Raw genomic sequence first — 14219 nt, forward strand, 5'->3', positions numbered from 1 at the left:
ACCAGAGTCAATTCATGGAGTACAGTCCAGTGAATAATTGAATAAATTGGGGTGCTTAATCCCTATGAAGGGGCGTTCCCCAACAGGGGTGACATCATCTGAAGCCTACAGGGGAGAACTTCCTCCCTCACTCTGCTACACACAGCCCAAAGCAGTTCAGTGTAAGATGAGCTATGATTGGTTAAGGCTGCAATGCCCCCCCCCCCCCCCTCCCCGAGCCCTCCAGACTGGATTTGCTGATTTTGGACTTCTGCCAGGCCAGCAGGAGTCCAAAATCTGTGCAATAGATAGGGGAAATATGCTCTGGACAAGTAGCTTTTTTTAAACTCAAATAAATAATTGAAAACTTAATTTTTTTTTAAACAAAGTACGTTAGAAAGATTTTTTATTTACCATAAGGAGTACAATGGAACAAAAATGTGTTAATTCACATTTGAGTTGCGAGTATAGGTATCATTGATGTACTCAAGGGTCGACATAGGTGTATTTGTACATAGGTTTGTCCTCTGTTTTTGTTTAATATCCCTATCAAGCTATAGTTGTATTAATTTGATAAAATTTAAGTCTACACTGCATATGAAGTCTATGTTTTGTAAAGAATACCACTGGGGCCATAGATACAAAAATAAATAAATAAATATCATGTAAATGAGTTTAAATCTAGCCTCAGGCACAGCTACCTCTTATCCTTGCTCATATAACATTTCTGCCAACTAATGTAAAGTTCAGAGACCCAAGAATTTCTTAATACTTTCCTAAAACTTTGCCATTAGAAACATAACAGGTAAACTGGCTGTTATAATAGGACAACAAAGTAAATATGTTCTCCCTTGTTGTCTGAAATGGCGCAACTGTCCTATTCTTCTGAATGATGCAATTAAAAACATATTTATAAGATTGATAAAGAGTTCATTACTGTAATGTTAATGAGTCATAGTGTCCTAATATTAAAATTCAACTTGGTCTAGTTTTTCTGTGCAAGGACAATAGCTTCTGGAAACAACCTTGGCTACAAGTATTTACAGGCTTGGTAGATAAATGCTTCAGGCTCTCTTTCTCTCTTGCCGATGTCAGATAATTTTCAATTTGTGATATTGTTTGTTTAAAGTCAGACATATGGTCTTCTGTCTAATGTGTGTGCTTTAAAGCTGGGCATGATTTTTAGCTTATGAAATGAATAGATTTCAGCATTCACTTAATTATTGTTTCATTTTGACACATGATCTTATGAATGCTCTGAATTCTAACTAGCAAGTTAAATGGCTCCAGTCACTGCATCCTCTATTCCCATTATCTTTTAAATGATGCTATAAGTAACATTCTTATTTGTGGTAAAACCAGCACATTAATATCATTGTATAGCTGTATTATAACGTTTCACCAGTTAACCTGTAGGACTCATCATAAGCTTTAGCCATTCCATTTTCAATCTGGTACCATGTTGCCATGATCATGATTATGCTGGCTGCCATTTGAAACAGATATCAAACTTGTGTCGTACAAATACCTTTATAGCTTAGCTGATCTCCCATAATTCAGTTGGCTAATCAACTGAATTTTGCTGTTTTCTTTGCCAATTAAAATCAGTTTCTTTTTCCTTTTTTATTTCCCTATTTTGTACAGCTCAGGCCACCTTTTCTGAGCTTTTTTGACAGCCTTTAGAAATATGATTCCCATAGGCAATAATTTCATAGGGAACAATGAAATATTCAAATGGCACAATTTTTTAGCTGTGCTTTATGACGTGAATAGGTCATTTCACGATGTGGGGGTGGGTTGGTGAGATGGCAAAAAAGTTGGTTATAGTGACAAGAGATTCTGTTTTCAGTGGTTTGTTTCTTTGGCGATATGTATAGTAGTACACAGGCACTTAGATTTTTAAGTTTGCAAAGTGTGTCTGGTTGAGATGAGATCAGCCTATGCTTTAGCTGCTGGTCCGACCGCCCACCCACCGGCTGATAAGTGACAGACTTTTTCCTACCACTGTGCATAGGGAGAAATCTGTCGGTCATCACTAAACTGTCAGGGCAGCGGCAGTTCGTGAATATCCTGGACACCTCTTTAGCATTGTGCGCTGTGTACTTCTATATAGAAGTGTTGTGTACTACTGTACTTATTGCCACAAGCATCAGGCCATTGAAAGCAGCATGTCTCTACTGTGGCTATATTATGCTGCTCTCAGCGAGGGGCAGCATATCCAGCCTGATAGGTTCCCTTTAACGCTAAAACTTCTGTAATTGAGTGACTACTTGGAGATGTTGTATGGTACATAATATTACACATATTTGGCATCACACTGCATTGGAAAGTTTTTTTTTTTTTTTTTAAGTATAACTATGATTCATTGAGCAAGTTACCCTAAAATAGAACATAAAACCTGTGGGAAACTTTTTATTTCCCCACCCCTAACTTTTCACTCTTTTCCTAAATACATGAAACATACAAACATATTTTAAAAATATATTCTACAATTCTCTGTCCTGCAGAGAAAAGGGAAAAAATGTTATAAAATAAAAAACCCTTTACTTTGCCGCTTGTAAAAAGGTGAGACCTTGATGTGAGCGTTGGGGACAAAAACACCCCAGTCACGAAAGGGTTTAAAGTCCAGGAGGACACACAATATCTGCCTCACAATATTGCAGGATTTAAAACCCTCTTTAAAAGTTAAGTGTGCTTGTTTTTCAACTTAATGATGAGCTTATGTAAATATATTTGCACAATATTATTGCCATGAGGGGATTGCATTCTGATATATGTAATTGCAGTGGCAAGGACGTAAACCAAAAGGAGAACACACAGCAGTTTTATACAAACAAGACCCTGCATTTCGTTTGTTAAAATAAATCTGAAAAAGTCATCGAATTTTAGATAATGTTAAAGGGAATTCTGTAATATGTTTTAGCATGCAGAGTGAAGTGCTCCAGGAGTCATAATTAGTGTAACATTGGCAAGGGAAGCAAATGCTGAGGGTCTTCGGGGACCTAGAGGAGCAATAATGCATACAATTTACTATTAGATGGATCTCAGTGATGCTGTTCTTCTTTAGCTACTTCCAGTTATCAGAGTGTAAATTAAAGTTTGAATGACATTAAAGGAAAGAAAAACTATCACAGTTGTTATGTTGATAAATTAGAGTTCTATAAGGCAGTGGCACTCACTTCCCTTGTTTGCATTCAATTTAAACTTGATTTTTTCCAGACTTTCTTAATATGCCTAAAATGAATTGCCATTTATGCCAATATATTCCTTTAAACTGCCTCACGTTTCCCTGTCAATGTTATATATTTTTTCTTTTCCTTTAGTAACATGAACACTTAACAAATAACACATGGTGGCATGTGTTTCCTTAAAGGGGTATTCCAGGAATTTTTTTATTTGACTACGCTACAGGGGCTGTAAAGTTAGTGTAGTCTGTACCTGTGTGGGACGGTTTTCTCTCAATTCTTATGTTATTTTCACCCCAATATTTATTTTTAACAGCATACAAAATGACTGTTGTCTCTGATTTTTCCCAGTTTGCAATGCGGCAGAGACCTGACTCGCTAGTCAGCTGATGACAAGGAGCCTGTCTGCTTTAATGGGTGGAGGGATCACTTGGTGGGAGAGAGATCAATCTGCAACAAATGCAACAGCTGAAGGCACCCTGATTGAAAATCACAGGTCTTTTGAATGCATGCAGCTCATTTATGTTTCAATCAGTGGGGGGCTGATGTGTGGGAGGGAGGAAAATGGAATTGTGGGATTTGTAGTCAAAAAAAGAAAAGTCAAACAGGAAATACCAGTTCACAAAAAGCTAGCCACAGTATTATGGTAATCTCACAACATTACGAGCCACAAGACAAGCGCAGATCCTTCCGAAACATGTCTATTATTGTCTGGCAGGTACGTACTAAAATCACCTTATGGTGGATAACCCCTTTAAGTTAACTGAATAGTTTATTGTAGTATTTTAAAGCAAATTAGAACACCTTCATTCTAAACTTTAACCTGTATGCTTTGATATGACCTTCTCCCCCCAGGTGATGCCAAGAGTCATTTTCCAACTTTCTAGATATGCAAACAACTTAGTTCGTACAGCAGGTGCAGATAACCCACACCATATATGACTAGTGTAAGATATCATTTTGCCACAAAAGGTATAGGTAACTATGATAGGGTATCACACAGAAAGCTAATTAACCACTTGAGGACACAGCCATTAATTTCGTATTCTGTGATTTCTACCCTTCAGTCTAGTAGGTAGCTGTGGCATCCACATGTCTTAATACAGTTTTACCATCTTGTAATAATCCATCTAATGAACAGTAGTGTCAGTTTCATATGTTATATGTGAGGAGTTTTAGTAGCACCCATAGTCTTTTTGTTTTTACAAATTTTGGGCCTGAACAAGGGTGCTAGGGCTAGAAAAGATCATATTTCTAGGTGTATCAAGCAGGCAAGCTATTACTTTGGTGTATAATCCTCCTGAAGAAAACATAAGATGGAGCACTCACCGTACTGTTCAATCTTCTTTTTGTATAAATAACTTACATATGGACACAGTAGGGAGACATTGAAGCGGAACGGGGATTGTGGTTGGGCAACAGTTTTGCACCAGCAGGTGCTTCATCCGGAGTGGAGGCCGGATGAAGCACCTGCTGGTGCAAAATTGTTGCCTGACTACAATCTCCGTTCCTTTTAAATGTCTCCCCGCTGTGTCCATATGTAAGTTTTTTTTTTTAATACTTTAAAGAAAATTGAACAGTGCGGTGATTGCTCATCATATGCTTTCTTAAGGAGGATTATATCTATATGGTTATTTTATGTATGAAGTTGAGCACCTTTGATTTGTTCTAAAGGACGGATTGCCTGTGAAATTTATACATACGCTGCTACTGTGTTGACTGGAGCAGAGTGCTCCATAGTGCAATAGCTTTTCTTTCTTTTTGGTTGCATATTACCTTGGTGTATGTATCCTATGGTCTCTCTCCCCCTGTTGTCCTAGGGCTCACTGCACCAGAGCAACAGCTTTCTCTCTATGCAACATATCTGTAGAGCGGCCACTTGGTGGTCTCCTCACACCTCTTTACATCACGATAGATTGAACAATGATGATTTATTCTTTTTCATCTGGCTGTAAGGTCTTTCAGTCTTTTGCCCCACCCCGATTATCTCAGGTTTTTTTTTAATCCCCATCAGTGCTGTCAAGGTATAATCAAATGGAAAGCCTTTAGTTACACTGTAATTCTTTTTCCTCTAGACATGAAAACACCTTTCCATTTCCCACCATTGTTTTTCTTTTCTGTTATTTTCACTAGTTTATTCTTCAGGTTTTCTGTCCTTAGAGGTGGAGCCCCTCTCTCCCCTAGTACTGTCACAGCTTGAGGAAACAGAATTACCGGTGAGTGTAATTACTGGCTTTCAGCTTTCCTTTTGCAAAACAGGACATGGTTACTATGTGGTACACAAAGTCTAGCACTAAACTCAGCAGAGATAAGTCATGGCCAGGATAAATTTTCATGGTGCTCTGGGCTGAATGGAGAAGCAAAAGGAGAAAGTAAAGGACTCCAAGAAGACGTCACCTGTGAGTCACTGGATATAACTGTACTGTAACCACTTGTATAAGTCCTTCAGCCACAATATGCAGAGCCCTGTGTAGTACCGTTATGTGACCCCTGTATATTTCCTCTATGGGGAAATTCTTTGTTATATAGGTTCTTGTAGTAGATTTAGTGAGTGCTTTACTATTATTCAGAGATATTCTATTATATGTACATAAGTGTTTTTGACTTCATGATTTTTTATTTATTTATTTATAAAATGCTGGTGCTTTGAATTTTTATTTAAGGGTATTTTTTCCTTTCATTAAATTTTTATGCTCCAAGGGGACTTAACTTTGCGGTCCCTTAGGATATTATTAAACGTGCAGATAACTGCTGGACAAGTGCTGATAAACTAGATTTGCCTTCAGGTTTAACCAGGTTAACTAAATTGGTGCTCATTTAAGGAGCCTTTTAGAAAGCTTGGTATTCCTTTGGACAGGGCCACACAAACGATTGCTGGATCAATTATGTGGCCTCAAACTATTATTCATCAGCCGTATGTCCCCTATTACATGGGAATATATGCAATTAGGGTTTTTAAACATGTTAAAACCCAGTGATCAGCTGACTTACAAGTGTTCGTTGGCTGATTGTTGGGTCTATGACACAAGAGATTCAGTTAATAATCTTTGTGTAATAGACCACTTATACAGTAAACTGCAATAATAATTGAATGTACCTACCAAGTATTGATGTAGGTATTTCTTGGTCTTATATATATATATATTTTTTTTTTTGCATATATTTAATACATTGTGTATCTGCTGTTAAATAGGAATGCTTGGTGATTTAAGGGTACTCATGCAATGCCTCATCAGACCTGGCAAGAGCATCAGATAAAACAAAACAGCCTCTGGCTTACCTGCATTGGGTCTGGTGCCATTTCATTGCCTGCTTTCTATATTAAACACTGTAGTTTGTCATTCTGTAATTATTATTTTTTTTCGCTTTTTTACTTTATAACTTAGGTATCTATACCTAGTATTAAGCCTTTAAATATTAATAAATATAATTATATCACCTGGAGTTCATCTTTATAGATTCACTAATCATTTTTTTTTTAACCACAGTAACTTTGCATCAGATTTAACACTAGCAAAGTTAATTTGTTTCTAAAGATTAGTGCTAGATAGCAGAGTGTAGTGGGAGTTCATCGAAAGGAACATTAACTGAAACAGCAAGTTGGAAAAATGTTGTGTCAGGGGAATGCAAGGAAAATAAGATTTTGAATAATGATGGCAGGAATCAAATGGAGTTGATCTGCAGCCAAAGGATGTCTGTAGGTGTCAAAATGAAAGAATTATTAAAGGGTGGAAAGCTAATTGCAATTAATGCATTTGTGAAAAGTAGAATGTAGTCCAAGGGAGCAGCATAGTTTATTTCAAGGATCTGAGCGTCTTTAGGCTTCCCTGTGGTATCCACTTCAGTTATTTTGTTTTCCATCTACTGATGTTTAACCCAGTAAAATAAAAATGCTATTTCAAGTTAGTATTATTCTCCAACATTTTCCTCCTGAGTAGCACAGAAATGCAATTGCTTTTGGCATCTGTACACCATAAAACTCTCAATACTATTAAGGAAATAAGTTCAAAAGAAAAAAAAATCCTCAAAGTGAGCTGATGCTCTAAATAGAAGTGGTTTTATTGTTTTAATTAATCATATAGCTAGCCCCTTATATTTGTGATTCATAGGTATTTTTGTTTTCTGGAGCAAATTAATGTTCATTTACATTACTGTAATCCACTATACAGTTTATTTACAGATGAAAATGAACAACACAGAGCTAAAAACTGTGGAATGTATTTAATAATACTACTCTAAATATAGAAAGGATGAATCTAGACCAGACAGCCAGAAACTGATCCAAATTAGTCACAGTATGTCTGCCGAACCTTTTCTCTTTCTTATGCCACTGTCTTTTACACCAATATTTTGCACACAAAAAAGTTAGGCACATTTTACAAATTCTTTCAGCTTCATCCTCTTTGTTTAGAATCTTTCTAAACTCTTGTTAAAGGTGCAAAATAAATTCTGAAACATAATTAGGGATGCACCGAAAGGAAACCGAAAATATAGGCTGTGCTTGGCCGAAAACAGAAACCAAAATCCACCCCCTTTTTTTAAATATAGTTTTTGTTACATTTTATTATATCCTTTTTTGGGATGTGATGTGACCAAAATCACCAATTGTTGTGTTTGGAATATTTTTGCATGTAAGCCATTCACATTACAGAATCAGAAATATAATAATTTAATAGTTGGGACAATTACCCACGTGGCAGTACCAAATATGTTTATTTTATAATTTGTTCATATTTTCTATATGATAGAAGGGAGAAGGAGGGTGATTTAAACTTTTAATATGGAAGGGGTTAATGGATGTCTTTTAAACTTTTATTTAACTTTTTTTTTTTTAACTCTTTATTAGTCCCCTGTATAGATTTCTCATACAAATCAATGGGGTTCCATATAACTCCATTGATCTGTGTGATTTGTGCTGATTTGGTTGAGCCTGCTTAAAGCGCAACTGTCATGGATAGTGTACCCCCCAAACTAATACCATGATAGATGATGACACTTGTAATGCAGCTATACCTTTGGCTTTATCGGCAGGAAAATAGTTTTATTGTGCGGTCAGCAACTGTCGGATAGGTGTGGCTGGGGATCATAATGCCCCACCTCCGCCACGCCTATCCCCTGTAAGTGAGCGCAGGGATCACTGTGTGATTGACACACAGGTCCCCACCCCCGATGTCCATGATGTGCGGTCCGGCGTGACTCCACTGAGCCTATACATATTATGTGCACCTTTATGATATACAGTGCCCGTACTCCTCTTCTCCTGGTGCCAGAGACGTGCTGCTTCTGCTTTCACTAGAGGCACAAAGCTCGCTCCCTGCCTCTAGCACTGCACAGGTGCACTGAGCTGGTGGCAGACAACAGGAGTGAGCACTTTCTCTCTGCCTCTAGTGAAAGCAGAAGCAGCACATCTCTGGCACTAGGAGAAGAGGAGTACGGGAACTGTATATCATAAAGGTGCACATAATATGTAAAGGCTCAGTGGAGTCATGCCGAACCGCACATCATGGAAATTGGGGGTGGGGACCCGTGTATCAATCACACAGTGATCCCAGCGCTCACTTACAGGGGATAGGCGTGACAGAGGTGGGGCATTACGATCCCCAGCCACGCCTATCCGACAGTTGCTGACCGCACGATAAAACTATTTTCCTGTTGATAAAGTGTGATAAAGAGCAGCCAAAAGTATAGCTGCATTACAAGTCATCATCTATACTATCACAGTATTAGACTGGGGGGGTACAATATCCATGACAGTTGCGCTTTAAGCCAGGCTCAATCAAATGAAGAACCACGGACACCAATGATCCAGAGGTAAGCTCTCTGGCTACCTCAGAAGTGGATCACCCCATCCCGTCCTCAATCGATCAACCCCACTGGACCACCAGGGGGCATTTACATGTCCCTCTACACTGCGCTGTCAGCGGCGAACTATAAGGTTAATAGCCATCCGCAGTGATCGCCGCATGTCAGCAGACCTCTCCCATTTATGGCGCAGACCCGACCCACGGTCCCACGTCATGTCCTCACCCGACCCATGACAAACATCTATGTCATGGGTCGGGAAGGGGTAAATCAGCGGAAAATTCACCCAGCCTAAAATGCCAAAAGGGGAATTTTCGGCTGATAATTTTTGGCAGCCGAATATTTAGCTGCATGCCTAATAATAACTTAGAACCATGCTTTGTTCTTTATTACACAGTGTGCTTGCCATTTGGTGAATTTTGCTAATACAGTTGCAAGAAAAAGTATGTGAACCCTTTGGAATTATATGGATTTCTGCACAAATTGGTAGTAACATGTGATCTGATCTTCATCTAAGTCACAACAATAGGCAATCACAGTCTGCTTAAACGAATAACACATAACGAATTAAATGTAACCATATTTTTATTGACCACACCATGTTAACATTCACAGTGCAGGTGGAAAAAGTATGTGAACCCTTGAATTTAATAACTGGTTGAACCTCCTTTGGCAGCAATAACTTCAACCAAACATTTCCTGTAGTTGCCGATCAGATATTCATGATGGGGCAGTGAACTGGGAGGATTATAAAATTTAACAAGATCATGAAAGGTACTCTTTAACTTATAGGACCTGCACCTCTTGTGAAATTACTGTCCATCATCTACTCCACTGTAACTTTACCACCCATTCTTACAGCCTTAGATCGCTGTTATAGCCTATTGTAATAATGTTGTAATATTGTAATGTGACCTAAAAATGCTAAATATCCCTGGCTCCTCATCATAGTGATGCTTGCAGTGAATCTACTGGCCCTGTTCCAATAATACATAAAAAAAAGGCATTCACAGCAAAATCCGCTAAATGAATTGCATACATTGATGTGACAATAGGCAGTTTTTGTATAATAGCTTTCTGCTTTACCACTTTGACATAAGGGGATGTAAAGCTTTATATGTCAAAAAATCTAAAGGTAATAACGTAAGGTTGGGAAATATACTAGTGCAGCTGTTTTGGGCCCTCTCAGGCACCAAGGCCCCTTATGTTTAGTTTAAATTGTTACTGTCATTTATATAAACTCTTGACATGATGTCCAGTGTCCCGCTTCAATTTATAGCTGGCTGAAACGTGTAGCAACGCACTTCACTCCCCAGCTTTGTTATAGCCTAAAAAATAGTCTGCCAAGTGCTACTGTTCACTTCAGGACTGAAAGCCGGTGTGATAAAATTTTTTGGCAAGTGTGGACAGGATGCTAGAAGTTTATATAAATGACAGTAAGGCTTTAAAGGGGTATTTCGGCCTTAGACATCTTATCCCCTATCCAAAGGATATCCGTGCAGCACCCAACATTCTGTGCCGGGCGCTGCTCGAGAGATGGAGACGTGACATCACGCCATGCCCTCTTGTGATGTCACATGACAACCCCTTCCATTCATGCCTATGGGAGGGGTTGTCACGCCTCCTCCCATAGGCTTGAATGGAGAGGGCGCAGTGTTGGTTTTTGGAACCATCCTAAGAAATGTGGGGAAAAAAGTTTTTTGCATCTAGCAGATCATATCATAATAATATTGTTAATATCTATAGATCTTATTAGATTAATTACATTTTACCATCATGTAAGTTTTTAGTAATGTTGATAACACTGTGGTTGGTTTTAGTAGTTGCTTTTACGTTAGGATAGGTTACAATTTATCTATGGAGGTGTATAATTCAAACAATCCACAGCAGAGGTGTATAAAAAAAACTGCAATTTTTTTTTTTTTTTTTTTTACAGGTGAAGCAAAAAAAATTCTTTCATTTGTAAAAAAATTAAAAAACACAAGTAAAAAAAAAAGCACTAATCTGTAGTATAAACGTGTGTGTGTGTGTATGTATGTATATATATATATATATATATATATATATATATATATATATATATACATATATATATACATTTTAGTTGAGTTTAAAGACTTAAACAAAACCACAAACAAATAAAGCTGAAACTGTTAGTACCTATCCTTAAAGGGGTTGTCCAACAGTTACAGTAAGTTTTTCACATGATTATGAACGGTCCGAACAATGCAAGCTTTCAAAGATCAGAATAGGGTCCAGAGTCTCATGTGGGGCCTTTTACTGCCTCATGCAAATATATTTATTTTTCCCCACATTATAACATTTTCACATACATTTTCTGCACAGTGTTAGCATTGTAATCCTTGAAATGATCCTAAATGGTTAAACATGACTTTACACAATATTTACTTTGGTCTTCCTTTATTTAATTTTTTTATATATTTTTTTCAATTATTGCAATTTCTATTTTAATTTTTGGGCATTAAAAATCACGGGATTCATAGAACAGTGTAGAGAAAGCAAAATACATGTATAGACACTTAAAATGCTTTATACACTGCTCTCAAGGCCATTAAATGCTTGCTATATGTACGCTAAATGTAGATAAATATGTACAATATATCCCTCGGTACCTTCCCATGAATTGATACAACTATTCATGTTTCATTTTTTCATCTTTCTCCTTACTCTTGGATTCTAATGTTTATTTCAGTATTTCAATCTATATTTTTAATTATTTATTTTATTTTTATTTTTATCTTATGGTTGAAAATTACTGTTGATTACACTTCAACATATCTTGATCTACTTGTCACTCCATTATTTTTCTCTTGATTGTCTACGTGCTGCTGTTATGCATAATTGAACATTAAAACCTGATGAGACACAAATGGTCCATACAAAGGAATAAATAACCTTATTAAAAAATATATATTTTAATAGTCCAGTCCATAGTATACGATACCAATCGCCAGTTCATTCTGAATTTAGTCCATTAATTTAGAGTGTTCACCTTAGGGCTGAAAAAACAACAAATTGATTAATCGGCAACTAATCGATTAGGAAAATAGTTGTCAACCTTTTTACATAATCGATTGGTCAGCCAATTTCCTCACTGTTTAGTGAAGAGGGGGTCAAGAACACACCATCTTCTGCAGCTCTTTTCTGCAGCTATTGTGAGTCCCAGGTTGTCAAGCTCTGTGCTAAAGGCCAGACTTGCAATTGATGCACAAAGAAGATGCAGGAAGTGGAAGATTGTGTGCTGCCCCTCCCCCTTCATTAAATGGTCTGCTGAGGGTATGTAGGATGGACAAAAAGGAAATGTGCTTCCCTCTATCTGGCCACAGGTAAGACACAGAGAGGGGTTTATAGCTCTTACAAGGAAAAAAAAATAAGAAAATTATAATGAAACCTCTAAGGACAGCCAATTTTCGTTATTGCCCTTTTTTCCTTTTCCCGCTTTATTAGCCATAACTCTTTTATTTTTTCATCTTCACACCCATATAAGGGCTTGTTTCTTGCGGGACCAATTGTACATTGTAATGCCTTCATTCATTTGTCAATAACATATGCTCTAAAATGGAAAAAAAAATATTTGTGAGGTTTCTTTTTTACGCCATTCAACATGTAATCTTGATACTTAAGGTTGTTCCCGTTCTGGAGATCATGGGGAGAAGGGCCCAGTGGTCAAACCACCTGTGATCAGCTACTTATCCCGTATCCTGTGAATAGGGTAAAAAGTTATTTCTGGCTGCAGTACCGCTTTAATAAAAAAAAAAATCATCAATCATTTTGGCTTCAAATGTCTTTATTTTTGGTTTTTTTCTTGGATGTTTTTAAATTTCTTTATTGTAATGACCTGTTTGGGTAAAATTGTCTCCCACTGGTATGCAATAGTCATATTCTTTATGGTGATTGATGGAAACTTTTTGTAAAGATTTATCCTTCCATTGAGTTTCTCACTGGTTTAACCAATGCAACACCCCATTTCACACACATTGTACCATGTATATCACATTTTGAGATGTTCAGGAGTCTAGTCCCTTAATGTTGTATTTCCTGGTGTTGTGGGTGGCTTCATTCTTTGTGCAAATTTGTTGGTGCATGGTTTGGTAGCAACAGACATTCTTGTCCTTGAAAAATATGCAAAATGATCAAGGAACTGCGGCCAATATTAGCAGAAGATGAGGGTTCAAAAGAAATGTTCCCTGAATCTCCAGTCTTGGCCTGTAGACAACCACCTAACTTAAAACAAAAGCTGGTTAACAAGAAATTACTCACAGAAACAATACTCGCAGATAATGGACCAAACCATGCACCAAACTTCGTGGCAAACTCTGCCAAAACATTTGTAGAAAGATTGAAGCCACCCACGCTCAGCTACGATGAGCTGCAGCGTAAGGCTTGGGCCCGAGGTCACTTTGGGGCCCAGTGTGTCATTCTGGTCTCAGTCAATCACTGGTTGAGACGGGACATCCCAGCGGCCATTGATTGGCTAAGTGGCAGTATAATACACTGGGCCCCGATGTTACTCCTGGCCCAAGCTGCCGGGACACCAGAGGTACAGTGGGGACTGCTGGAGGTGAGTACAGGTTTATTTTTGTTATTTACTGTAGAATGGGCATTATATTAACCCTTCTTCCCTTCCCCCTCATTTAACGCCTTAAGGACGCAGTCAATTTTATTTTTGCGTTTTTGTTTTTTCCCCCTCGCCTTCTAAAATTAATAACTCTTTTATATTCACAGACTCATATGAGGGCTGTTTTTTTGCGTGACCAGTTGTACTTTGTAATGACATCACACATTTTACCCTAAAATGTATGGTATACCAAAAAAATATTTTTTGTGTAAGGAAATTTAAACGAAAATCATAATTTAGCAAATTTGGGGGGTTTCGTTTTTGCGCTGTACACTTTACGGTAAAAATACATGTTTTCTTTACTCTCTGGGTCAATACGATTAAAATGATACACATGGTTACATACACTTCTATTAATGTACTGCTTTAAAAAAAATTTTTTACAAAATCAATATGTTTAAAATTGCCCTATTGTGACCACCTCTAACTTTCTTATTTTTCCGTATACAGTGATCTGTGAGGGCTCATCTTTTGTGCCATGATCTGTAGTTTGTTTTGGTACCAGATTTGCAGTTTTTGTGACTTTGATAGCTTTTTATTCCATTTTTTTTTCAGTTTGATGTGACAAAAAAGCAGAAATTTTTTTTTTTTTTTTTACATTTACGCCATTCGTC

General features: G+C 37.5%; 1 protein-coding gene across 5 annotated transcripts in view; it reads left to right on the forward strand.

Moving 5' to 3' along the window:
* Positions 1–14219, forward strand: part of TBC1D22A (TBC1 domain family member 22A) — a 576359-nt gene that overhangs the window by 200586 nt on the left and 361554 nt on the right. The window lies entirely within an intron of this gene.

The sequence above is a fragment of the Hyla sarda genome, chromosome 4 (genome assembly GCF_029499605.1).
Source record: "Hyla sarda isolate aHylSar1 chromosome 4, aHylSar1.hap1, whole genome shotgun sequence".
NCBI classification, from domain to species: domain Eukaryota; kingdom Metazoa; phylum Chordata; class Amphibia; order Anura; family Hylidae; genus Hyla; species Hyla sarda.